Genomic DNA, 526 nt, shown 5'->3' on the forward strand with positions numbered 1-526 from the left:
ATACATAACTGGGTACATGACGTGGCAAAACAAGGACAAAATGGTAAACAAGGTGAAACAAACAAGCAGGCCACATAGAAACAACCCCTTCATCAGCTGCCACCATTAAAACTCCGGCGTTTCGAAGAATTAAGGCAGTACGCATCGTTAAAATTGTTCTTCCCACGAACACAAATTAAATTGTTTTCGTGGAGGGTAGTGGCGGACGGAAAACAAGACAGGAAAACGAAACGGTGAAATAAACAAACAAAAAGGCTGTACAGCCAGACGTGAAGTGTGTAGGTCTTGAACGTTGTGAAGCACGTACAGGAGGGGCAAAGAAGTACGTGCGAGCTTGGTGATTCCAAGAACGAAAAGAAATAGCAGCCGGACACACGTGACCAAGGCTGTGTGAAGAGAAAGAGTAGCAGAAGGAAAAGGAGGGGAGGAAGTAGAATAAAAGTGAGCAACGAGAGGTAGAGAGAGAGAGAGAGAGAGAAAGATAGTAGTAGTAACGGTGAGAGGCGAAGGACGAGTAACAAGAGAT

This window comes from Octopus bimaculoides, chromosome 6 (assembly GCF_046866305.1).
Source record: "Octopus bimaculoides isolate indiv1 chromosome 6, ASM4686630v1, whole genome shotgun sequence".
Lineage (NCBI taxonomy): Eukaryota > Metazoa > Mollusca > Cephalopoda > Octopoda > Octopodidae > Octopus > Octopus bimaculoides.